Source organism: Seriola lalandi, unplaced genomic scaffold (assembly GCF_002814215.2).
Source record: "Seriola lalandi dorsalis isolate HSWRI2012SDOR001 ecotype SW California unplaced genomic scaffold, Sedor1 jcf7180002054048, whole genome shotgun sequence".
NCBI classification, from domain to species: Eukaryota; Metazoa; Chordata; class Actinopteri; order Carangiformes; family Carangidae; genus Seriola; species Seriola lalandi.
The window spans coordinates 333,561-346,198 of record NW_019524601.1 but is presented as its reverse complement, the minus strand read 5'-3'; positions in this window follow the sequence as shown (position 1 = coordinate 346,198).

The following is a 12,638-nucleotide window of genomic DNA, read 5'->3' as shown; positions in this document are numbered from 1 at the left end:
GAAATTCTTGTCTCTGCATTACCCTTCAAAAGCAAAAGTCTTTTTGGGAAGTACATTTTCTGAGTATTATCCTTATCCCTCACTGTCATGGAGTAAAGAAACCTGTCTTTTCCACAGTGGTAAATATGTCACTTTATGTTAAACCCTTCCTTTTTTAGAGTGATTAATCAACACTGTAGATACACACACACACACACACACACACACACACTCTCTCTCTCTCTCTCTCTCTCTCTCTCTCTCTCTCTCTCTCTCTCTCTCTCTCTCTCTCTCTCTCTCTCTCTCTCTCTCTGAAGCATAGCCCAGAATAGAATATCAGTAGCTAAAAGTAAATACAGCATACACACATTTACACAAATGGCTTCTGCTGATGATGTTACTTCAGCACCAGTTTCTATTTCTTCTAATATACAGCGATTCCACTGTTGCATACGCTGTATTGGATTGTATACGAATGCCTCCAACAGACTGAAGGCAACCGTGGAAAAGAAGAAGTTATGTACTTTTAGGTCAATGCAAACTCAGCTGGCTCGATCCGTGGTGGCGAAGGTCCAACAGATTCAGTGAAATATAGTGTACTGCTCGATTTGAAAACTCTTAATTGAATGTAGAATCTAAAATAGGGGCTGCTCTATATAGCGTAATTTTTTAAATAATAAATGGCGTGATTAGGGCTGTTAATTTGTGCTTTTATTGGCATTTGATCCACATTAAAGTGTGTTGGGTCTCTCACTGCTTCAGCATTTACCCACACTATGTTGTATTATGGCTTTGGGATGGCAAAGGGATAACCCCTTCCTGGCATAGTCAAACTGCTGCCACAGGATTAAGTTCAGTGGAGGAAAAATGATTATGTTTGCTTTTTGCCTCCCAGAAATCAAGCTCAGGAAACATCACAATGAAGTTTCCATGTTGATACAGTCATTCAATGGGAGACAAAGTCATCAAGCAATTATCCTGCAGTGTTGCAGTTGTTCTTTGTCTGCGATTGTGTGTGTCTGTAGTCCTTATATTACCAATGGCTGCACAAGCCATAATATGCAGGTGGCCTATGTAAGTGTTCCCATTATGCAGTTTTCCCCATAAACATGGCACAGATGTTGCACCCCTGTGGGGGAGAAACTGCATAGTGAATGAATACGGGAAATGCATATGCACACACAGACACACACACACACACACACACACACCAAGCTTCTGCTGCGTCATTCCTAAGGGAAATGTCTTCTATCCCCGCCGTTACTCCTTGCATGTTTTGACAGCAATATACTCCCACTCACAGACACTCATGTGGGTGCAAGCACACACTCACTCATAAAATAATGAGTATGCTAACAAATGTCACCGTTGAGCCTTGATAGCTGTTTTAAATGCACTGTGCGCTAGATCTGGTATAATGATTAACCACTATTTATTTCTCTGTGTGTATGTATGTGTGTGTGTGTGTGTGTGTGTGTGTGTGTGTGTTCATGTTGTTATTCGTGCTGGGTGCAAAGCTCACCAGTTGCCATTATCTGCCCAAAGAGAGTCAAAGTGTGATTGTTTTCAATAGATCTTCTTCTTACTGTCTTATATCAGCCTTGTTGCTGAACAATGGCATTGACCTTGTGAACTCCAGAAGGCCTGGAGTTCAGCAGAGTTGTACGATATTACACAGGAAGCAGAAAAGTAGAAAAAAAAAAGAGAGAGGGAAAAGAAGCTTCTCACTCTGCTTTCATGTGTTGAAGTCTCAAATTTACTTTTACTGCTGAGCTGCTCACGCTCTGTGGAGTATCAATATTTCATTATTTCATATCTGTGTGCTAAGAAGAAAAAAAAAGTGTGTGTGTGTGTCTCTCTCTCTCTCTGTGTGTATGTGCACATTAAAGAGTTCTTGGGCTACCCCCCCCCCCGACTTTCTCTCCGATTGCATAGGAGATTTAAAAGCTAATATAATCTGACAGCTAATTATCTTAAATTGAATGTGCTAGCGACAGCAAAATAATAATGCTATTAAAGCTTAAAGACTGCACAAACAAAACTCATAGTCATCCATAGATAATTATTGGATTATTAGTATATTAACTTTTTCTTTCTCTTTATTCCCTCCCTGAAATGTGCCATGCATTACAGTCATTCAGGAAGATGTAAACAGACCTTTTGAGCGCTATCGTGGACAAGGCTTGTTTTATGCAACATGACAGATGTGCATGCATTTACCAAGGCGTCATGCTGTCTGGTGAGACCACTGTATAAACTTGGGTACAGCAACTGCATTGGCAAACATCTCATCTGCTGAAGTGTTCCCTGCCTGGAAAGATGTGCAACAGTAGCTTCCCATGTTGACCAGTACAGCCTGATATGATTTGTAGGCCTTAATGTGTAGCATAACATTGTGTGTGTGTGTGTGTGTGTGTGCGCAATCTTTTTCTGGATTTTGACAACCAATCACTCATCATCTCTGCCTGTCAAGCAAACTCAAAGAAGAAAAGATGAAAGAAAATCTAAACAAGAAAATAGCTGAACCTTTTTCTGACAAGTTGCTGAGACGTAAACTGTCTGATTCTCTGTGTTTTATAGGAGTTGCATCTGTTAATTTTTTTTCTCTCTGCAGTGCACTCATCTGCAGAAAAGAGGAATATGACCTTGATGTTTAAACATCAATATATCAATTTTACCTTGGTTTTTGTTAGTCAGGGATACTTAGCAATCATTTTCCTATTTTATCAGAGAAAAGTAGAAGTTCTGAAAGCTTTTTGGTGAAATGTGCGTGATTTTCTTGTTAAAATAACAAATAAAACTGTTTATTTTATTATATTCTCTTCCAGATAAGTGTTTTTTTAAACATTATCTCTAAAATCTGTGTTTAGTGTAGTGAAAAAGATAAGAACACATGTATCATTAAACTGATTCAAATCAAGACCCAGTTCATTAATGTTTGACTAAAATTCCAAGTGCATCAATACAAATTAAATTAGAGACACAAACTACTTATTTTACATCCCTTTTTGGTTCTGAGTGGGAAAGTGGCTGCGCAGGTGAGATCTACTGTTTCCGATATTGCTTGATATGTATCTATTACCAATTATAATTCACAGCAGAGTCCAATGAATAATAAATGCTTCTGAACAAAAAAAATAAAAAAAAAACACTGCAGCCTTTACTTGATGTTGCAATATAACACCATGCTGGTCAAACATTAATTAAAAACCACTTAACAAATAAATATGAAATTTTTGTACCATGAGAATCCAATTTGCTCAGTTTTCTAATCAAATTAACATCCTCATTTAAAGTTCAATTAGCTGTTTTACCCCCCTCTCCCCCAACCACCAACCCCTCACCTCCTCCCTTCTCTTCTCTCTCTCCTCATCAGGCTGGGAGTCAGTCTGTAGGGATAGCAACAACGAATCTCCTCGTTGCCATGGCAACTCTGAGCGGGTGAACTTTTGTCAGGTGCCAACAGCTCGCCGCAATAGAATAGTGTTGGTTATTTGTGTGTGTGTGTGTGTGTGTGTGTGTGTGTGTGTGTGTGTGTGTGTGTGTGTCTGTGCATGTGTGCATGCACACTTGCACACGTGTGCATGCACACTTGCACACGGTGCCACTGTGACTGTGAGGGTTCGCAAGGATAGAAAGAAAACTGTGTGCTTATCTTTGAGAAAGACTGCAAATCCCCCTTCGGTCTGTCACTCTCACTCCTCCTGCAGCGTGACTCTCGTTCTGTCTTTCCCCAGCCTCTCTGGCTGTATCTTCCATTATCTTCCATTCAGAAATGCCCCTGTTGTACGCTTCTCTTTTTCACAGGCTTAAAGCGACTCCTCATCCTTTGTCATCACCCTGTCTGCTCTCACCTGCCCTCCTATCTCGCACTCCCTCTATCCCTCCTGAACACAAGGCGGAAGAAAACGTGAAAACTTACTGCATGTACTTTTCTGATTTTCTACACCTACACTCCTCCCTCGCCCTGTTCCATGATATGCAGATTCTCAGCTTTCAAAGTACAGTACAGACTGTATTGATCTTTCCCATCCTCCCTCTCATTCTCTCTGTCTCTCTCTCTCTCTGCCCCCTCTATCCATTATCCTCCCTTCATTTGACTCTTTTCTCCTCCTTCCTCCCTCCATCTCTTATGACCTTTCTGCTGATTCAGAGGCCATGAAGAGTTATGGCATATCTCTATCTCTATACGAGTGTAATGATAATTAGAAAAACCTGTTAGTCTTTCAGTGAAAGTCAAACTGCATACAGTACAGCACTGCAGCTGAAGACAAAAAATGTTTTTCTTTTCAAAACATCATGTGGTGCAGTTTCTGTATCCAAAGATTTTGGAGTGAAACATGCCTCTCTCTCTCTCTCTCTCTTTCTCTCTCTCTCTCTGTCTGTGTGTGTGTGTGTGTGTGTGTGTGTGTGTCCTAAATTAGGTGAATGACTTGTTGTTGCTGTGTGGCTCTGCCTGCCAAACACAGAGGCCCTCTCTTCGACTTCACTTAATCAGTATGCAGCTCCTCTCCGCATCACTGTCCTTGTGTTATAAATACGTAGACACAAACACATACACAGAGATACACACACAGGCAAATAAACACACACTTCATCGGAATTCTGTTCCTGACTTCATCACTGTCCTTGTGGTATAAATATCGTGTATAAAAAGAGAAGGAGAGAACACAGAACTTGGACCGAATCCAGTCCAAACACTTGCATGCACGCATGTGTGTGTGTGTACACACCCGTACTCACATACACTTTCTCCCCCTCTCTCTCACTCTCTCTCTGACGTATACACTAACATTGAGAGACGTACTCAAACGCAAACACTCCTGTGAGAGGCTCAAATACGTGAACACACACACACACACATACACACAAACACGCTCACTTTGGAGTGATAAATAAAGCAGTGCGAGCTCAGCAGTAGCCCTTTGCCATGTCAGGCTTTACTGATGTCTAGTTCAATCCAGGGGAGTGGTTCAATCACGTCTCACGAGACCAATCTAATCTTAAACCCACAACATGAACACATACTCAGACACACGCACACGTAGCTATGAGAGACTTTTTCTCTCGCATACAATGACTTTTTTGTTCCTTTAGTTGAGCCAGCTGTCAAAAAATAAAATAAAATTTACTTGATCAAATCCTCCAAAATAAAATAACAATGCTGTCACCGCTACACCTTTGAATTACTCACAAAGCGAAGACAGCATCTTTTTAAATTTCCATTTATTTGACAGAACATGAATGGTTGAGGCCAGACATGAAAGTGAGAGAAAGGAAATAAAAGCAATGATGTAAAACAATCGGAGCAGTGTTGAATATAAATTGGAGACTTGCAAGATAATAATCCTGGAATATGAATCTTGCCGTCTGTAACGTCGTGCATTTACATTTCTCTCCAATGGAGGTAAGAATTAGAAAAAGAAAAAGGAGCTGCTTCAATTTTAAACTTCCTCTGACAACACAGGCAAGAATTTAGCTTGCTGAAGTGTGTGCTGTCATGCTGACAAGTAAAAACAGAACTTACACACACACACACACACACACACACACACACAGACAAGATCAGGTCGTTCCTGAACCAAAATAAGTATATCCAATCACCAAGGTACGTGTTCCAGCGATATGGCAGACAAAAGAAACTGTGAGATAGTAAAGTAGAGGAAGAACAATCTTAATAAATTCTGTGAGTGAATTATTTTTGATCTTTGAAATGTATTGTCTGATGTTCAGACTATGGAAATATAGTGTAATAATGACAATAAAGCACAATAGACTGATTCAGAGACGTAGCAGACTGACTATAGTTATTTCATTTTACATTTTTCTTTTCATAAATACAAAAAATTCCAAATAAATTATTATTTTTTTCCCATCCCATTCTATGAGTTCCTGCCATAGATAGCCTGCAGCTTGTGGCCTGAACCTCAGTGTCAATCCCTTCCAACCTCTTAAAGACCCTGGCTGTGTTTTCTCATGCACGCATGAGCATTTATTCATCCAGTTAAGAGTCCAAAAATACAGGGAAAAAAAAGGAGTGGAGGCGTTTTGTCCTGCTACATCTGCCCTCTCCTCTCTCATCGAGACTAGCAGTGTGTAAACACTATACACTGGACGGTTTCACTCCTGTGTGATAGCGCGGGCTCAGATATGATAGGGCAAACTGAAGGTAAAAAAGCTTGACTACAGATATCCAGGGCCACGCTGTGAAGTGGAAGGCCTATTTTATCTCCCAGGCACAAAAACACTGGTCTAAGTATCCCTGGAGGTAATCAATAATTTTCTTTTCCGAGTTCGACTCACCTAAGATCACTGCAGTGTAAATGCTTTATCAAAAAAGCTCTTCAGTATGGCATGTAAAAGTGCGCGCTGCTGAGACCGCAGCACTTGCATCTCATGCATGAGATTATGTGTGTCAAGGGGTTAATTGTGTAAAGTAAAGTAAGATGCTTTAGGATTAAATTAAAGGTAGAATAAAGTAAGGCACCATAATGTGATTAGCTAACTAGCATTCAAATGAACGTAGAGACGTATCAGATTAGAGACAGAGAGGTTATGGTAGGAGAAAGGGCACTGCATATTGTTAACGGGGGGGGGGGGTTACATTGACGGTGTAATAGCTAACTCCCAGTAAGACAAACCATAAGAGAAAACAATGCAATTGGTAAATACAATGTTTCTCATTCCCAGGCCTGAGGTCTGTATCGGTAATCTCCTGGTTACACACCTGCCCCTTTGGCCTCTAGGCTACTGCTGATTCCCTTGTAAAACCATGACATGATGCAGAAAGAGGAAAAGAGGACGGGGAAAAATAGATGGGGTCAAAGTATCAGAAGATGATTTAAGAAGTGCCCAGGCAGAGGGCGTGGGGGAAAGAGAGAGGAATAACGAGAGAGGGTAAAGGAGAGGATGATGATAGCCACCTTGCTCTTTCTTTCCTTCCCAAACACATACACGCCCACCCGCCGCACGTGCACGCCCCGCGTGTTTCCGGTTCTCCGTCTCTTACATCAACCTGCCTGTCAACCCCGCCAACCTGAACGATCCATCAGCTGCTGCTGCTGCTGCTGCGCCGAGAGATGGAGAGAGGGATAAGGATGTGAGGTGAGGGAGAGAGAGAAGGGAGCGAATGAGAGACTCGGGTCAGAGAAAGGGGCACCACCTTCTGTGCCGCTTCCAAGATACAACAAAACAATGGACAGGCTGAGGGAAAGGTGGGGTTACTTTTTCTTTTTCTTCTTTTTTCTTTGTTACTTCTGAAAGAGGCTCCATCTGTTACTACTCCTTCTCCTCCCGCTTTCCACAACTATTTGTCTGTCCCCATTTCCTTCCACACTCAGAGAACTGATGCTAGCAAAAATGCTAAATGCTCCAATTAAATGAAGCAGCAATCTCTCTGTGCAAATCCTCTGTGACATCTTTTTTTTTTTTTTTTTAACTGAAAATAATTTGGTATAATGACCAATGAGAAGAGTTTTGCCTTGAGTGCCAGCGCAAATGACTGCCTGAGTCTGCTCTGATAGAAGGTACAGTATTACAGCTTTACATTTTACAGTTGATCCTTCTCACCCGCCTGTCCATCACCTGCCCTGCTCTTCTCTTCGCCGCTCAGTCATTCTCTGAGCCAAATTATTCATGGAGCCCAGAAAATTTGTCAGTCGAAGCAGTTAAGCACGCTCATACATCAGACACTTAAAAATAGTTCCTGTCCCGTTACCTCACTCGCTCCTCTCCTCCCCTCTCCACCCGCCCTCTTTCTTAGTCTGTTGTCCATAATTCCACTTGTCTGCAGCGTCTACACTGTTTATCTCCCATCCCCTCTTCTCCTCGCCTCTCCATCTCATCATTCATCCCCCCCCTCTTCTCCCCCCTGGTTTCTTATCACATCCTGCCCTCTCCTCTTTAGGCAAGATGGAGAGAAGGGAAAAAAGAAAAAGAGAGAGACCAGGGTGGAAGAGGAGATAGTGGAGAGAAGAGTGACAGCAGCTTACGGGGGAAGTGAGGAGAAGGAGGGTTTTTTTTTTTCTCCTCAGTTTTTCAATCTCTCTTTTTCTACAAACTCTCTCTCTTTCGCGCTCACACACACACTCTGCAGGGGTCTCTGTTCTTCTCTGTCTAGTTGTGTATCCCTAAGGGTTCTCAGCTTCACTCATACACAGCTGAGATCTGTCTGGTGCTGCCCTCACTGCCTGAGAACACACACACACACACACAGACACACACACACACACACACACACACACACACACGCATGGACGAATAGCTTGAATGCATGCCTGCCTACATGCAAACACTCAGATAGACCTGCAGGGAAACACAGGGATACACACTGACAGAATGTATTTTGAAAAACACACAATATGTTTGCAAGTGAAGCAGACATGCAACGCACACGGGGGCTGATTTGCACAACCAGCACCCGTACACCCATGCAGTGTGCTAAAGGAAACACACTGCTTTTGTCCTGCCTGTGACCATGAATCAGCATTCTGCCTGAATTATAGGGCTGCATTATGGATTCTTTCCACAGCCCACATACTCTCTAGACATTGTTCAGAGAAACATGCGCACACACACACACACACACACACACACACAGCAGCAACAGCTAGTAGACCAACAGACATCAGTGAAGACTTTAAATAACAAAAACAAGCGCTTAACGTCAATTTTCCCCCGTTGGTGAGACTGGTTTTACACCACCACAGAAATTATACAATCGCTTTGCCGTGACGAGAAGAAACACATGCTCCTCCTACGTTCACACCTGCAGGCAGAGCTCTATAAATTCCAAACATGATAATAACCTTTCCCTTAGCAAAATTAGCACATCTACAATTTTGGTTTCCTTTCTGCCTGTGTTCTAAGGACTTGTGCTTTGCGTGGTATCACGGATTATGTGGCGACAGTCATGGTCTTATCTGTTGTTTTTGGGCTTTGGGGAATGGAGCATGAAGGAGATAATTCATGCACATTCAAAACCATGGCTGAGTGCCTTGTATGGGCAGAAGGATAGGAAGGAGAAACGAGAGTAATGCTAACTGATATACATCAAATTATTCCAAAGAATAAATCTGTTATACTCCAGGTATCTACTGCCCGTGATCCAGCAGCACCAACAAGACCATTAACACAAAGGTTGACGGCCGCAGTTTAGGTAACATTATTCTATTTTGTGGTGTATTCAAGGTGTACACACGCCATAGTCCTAACACTCCTAAGCACTAAGGATAGTTTCCTCCATGTTTTATCCAATGAAAAACATGGAATTCCTCATCTCATACATGTTAGCAGATATTTGGCTAGGAAAACCTTCTAATAGCCATTAATCTCACCATCATCATAACAACATCATCACTTACAGAAATGTGTAGGCGTGTATGTTTGTATTGTTATTCTCCCCAGCTGTTGCTATCTGGCGAAAGAATGTTAAAGTATGAATGTTTGTAATAGATTTGCGTCAGGCATGTTGTGAAACCCGGCATTGAACTTGTGAACTCCAGAAGGCGTGGAGTTTTGCAGAGTTGTGCAATATTACACAAGAAGCAGAAAAGGGGAAAAATAAAAAAAATAAAAAATGAGAGAAACTTCTCACTCTCCTTTCATTTGTTGTGGTCTCAAATTGTTACTACTGCGGCTGTGTGGGTGAGTGCTGATCCTCTAAAAGCAGTCGAGCCTTAATTAAGCTAACTCTTGTATTGTCAAGCTAACGCTAACTATGCAAGTGATCCCTGCTCATTAGGCAAAAAATCTCCACAAATCTCTCCCTCTCTGCTGTTGTAGTAGTAGTTACAGAGCAATCTCACTAGCACAACAATGGATCCACATCATTACACACAGTCTACATGCACACGCAGTCGCAGCCATACACACACAAGAGTATATGCAGAGACATGTTACGCATCATTACGCTCACTAACCAAGCAGAAATGTTTGGTTAACATCAGGTCAGTGGGCGAGAACACACCAGTGGTCGGTCGTGGTGGGCCGAAAGGCAGCAACTGTCCACACATACACACATATGCACACACACACACACACACACACACACACACACACACACACACACACACAAACACACACACAGATAATGTATTTTTTTTTAAAAGTTCAATCCAGTAGCTAGCTAAAGCCTTGTCTGATGGCCACAAAATAACACAACCCATTAGTTAGCTATATTTTAAAACACAACTTAAAACTACAGTAGGCAACAACTGGTGTATATCCAAGTTGCTATATTTTCTGATGTAAAAGGCCTCTTTGTGTAAGTCATGTTACCAAATACAACAGGAAAAAAGTCATGTTAACAGTCTGTTAACAGTTAAGCAACACACACAATCCCAATTTTTGATCTACAACTCGACCTGAATGTATGTGAAATTGATCTGAACAAAAGAGGGAATTGAGGATCTGGCCTGAAAGCACTAATGATTGGCTGTCCTCTGTCTTTTGCCATATGCCCTAAATCACTCTTCCCTCCCTCTTTCTCCACAGTCGCTTCCTCCTGCTCCACTTGCCCTCTCTTCGTGCTATTACCGTAGCCTGCGGCTAATAGAAGTCAGCAAGCTGATTGAACAGCTAGAGCCAGCAATGCGCACACACACACACACACACACACACACACACAAACACACACACACACACATACATGAAAAGAGGTGATGCGCACTTTTAGCAACACAAATTAATTCTACAAAGGTGAAACTGAGCTCTGCTCTGCTGTACAAATTCTGTTGTTTCTCCTGTAGAGGAGAAGTGTGTGTGTGTGTGTGTGTGTGTGTGTGTGTTTGTGGGCGTGTGTGTGTGTGTGTGTTGGCGCACAAATACCCACATATTTTATTCATATACATAACCATGTGTAATAGTATTTATGTAGCTCAAGGTACAATGTGACATTACACCTAACTTGACCTTATAAATTCAGTATTGCATCATGCTGACACTGCTAAAAAATATGAATAATTAATTTCACATGCAAATGTACTTTGCTTTAGTCTGTGGTACATTTTTGACGCATTAGTGTGGGATGTTCCATCCTCAAACACAAGCCGTCTGAGCAGCCAATGAGTGCAGTACAAAGATCAACCAGTCTGTACTAACAAATAGCAGAACGAGAGAGACCCGGCCCTCTCTTTTCATCATTACTTCCCCTCTCTTTCTCTCTCCATGATCTCCTCTTCAGTCTTCACCTCTGCTTCCCTCTTATTTCTTTCCCTCTTCATTCGCAATTCAAATGTCACTCAAATCTGTAGAGTGTGCAGTCTGCATTACACTAATCAGCGGGCTGGTTTTCTTGGCATGAATTTAACACGCTTTTATTTTTAAATCAGCAGCTAGATCTTGCTTTCACCAAATCTCTGAATACCAAGCATTCCTTACTCTGCAAAAGCACTGAAACCCCCCGAAGGCTGCTTTTACCCAAGAAGGATTATGCACTTTAAACAACGAGGCACATCAGCTATACGAGCAACCAGCAGGTGGCCTTGGCCCACTAAACCATTCATGATCTGAGTAGAGCAGCTGAATGTCAAACCACTACACACACGCACAAAAGAGATACTAGTCTTCTTTATTTCAATATTCTCTAAATAAAAACTCCAAGAACTCAGGCCCATTTTGTTCAACACTTTAAATCAAAAGTCCAAATAAAATGAGCAAATCAGAATGTACAAACAGGAAAACTAAGCCTAGCCAGTTAATATGCTGATCTTCAATGTGATATTCTCCATAACACTTTGCTGTGATTTTTTTTTTTTTCTTTAACAGCAGAGACTCAATAAGTTGGATGTACAAAAAAAACACCGGAAGATGGCTCATTCTCTCTCTTCTCCGTTGTCAGGTTTTTATTTCAACCAGTTTGACCCATTCTCTCGGGTCACTTGTAGATGTGATGGAGCACTCTCTAAAAAAAGGCAATGCACCTGGCTAACACACACAAGCAAATGGACACACTTGCACGCACACACATCCCTGGAGACGAGCTGCAAAATCACTTGTACCATGTCAGCTAAAGCAAAGGCACAGGACACATGACTGAACTAAACTAGTGTCAGTGGAATATCACCTGGTTGAGCACAACATAGAAACTAGCACCGAGGTCAACAGGTCAACATTTGTCCGTTTGTTCCTGTACGAAAAAAGATGCATGGATGGAAAAGACAAGTGTGAGGAGAGAGATCAAAAAAAAGAAAAGAGGAAAAACAAAAGTGCATCAGAGGGGACAAAAAAAAAACTGAAGAGATGAATATGAAGATAGGAACCAGAGGAGGATACAGATGATTGACTTTGTACAAATGTTACCTCATTTGTAATGGTTACATGAAAAAGTAATTGGCCAAGCTCATTGTATGCAGAAATCAAGGAGAAGAGTCCTTAGGAAATACACTACAGGCCATTCTAAAGCACAAAGTAAGCCCCACACTGCGGAACAAAGACAAAGATGGGCTATTCAGAACACCAGCCAGGGACACTGTGCTCCATATTTTATTTTATGAAATTATGCCTCCCGTTCTCCCCTCCCCTTCCCTGAAATGAGTGATAACGACACAGATTGCTAATCTTTCTTACGTACAGAAGCTAAGACTGTAGCACACTGCTGAGCAGCACAAATGACTGCAACTTTTCCCAAACTTGCAGTATTTTTTAGACAAGAGAGAGAG